The sequence below is a fragment of the Poromitra crassiceps genome (genome assembly GCF_964638095.1).
Source record: "Poromitra crassiceps genome assembly, contig: HAP1_SCAFFOLD_865, whole genome shotgun sequence".
NCBI lineage: Eukaryota > Metazoa > Chordata > Actinopteri > Beryciformes > Melamphaidae > Poromitra > Poromitra crassiceps.
The window spans coordinates 10,001-10,401 of NW_028151544.1; positions in this window are offsets into that span (position 1 = coordinate 10,001).

The following is a 401-nucleotide window of genomic DNA, read 5'->3' on the forward strand; positions in this document are numbered from 1 at the left end:
TGTAGGAACCCTGCCGATCATCTCACATATTCTGATATTTCTTCATCAGACCAGATCTAGATCTAGGTCTGCGTTAATCATATTGAACACCAGACAACATCTTCAGAGGAAAAAGTATGTGATTTTCTTTGATTGAAAATGTGTAAGGAGGACCCTGGGACCTGATACAAGTTTGAGATATGATTATATCTTCTTGCTTTGCCGTTCATGAGAGCCATGTACTGAGGCAGAAAGCCGCTAGAGGGCGCTCCAGTACAAAGTGCCAGGCACTTTCTTCTGATGGGGGGCTGTTTGAAATCCTAGATCCACGTCTGAGTTAAGTATCTTTCAGCTGCTGCTTGCAGGTGGTTTGTACAGTAAAGTCTGTAGTATAGTTACAGTAGAGTCAAATCTATGTCGAT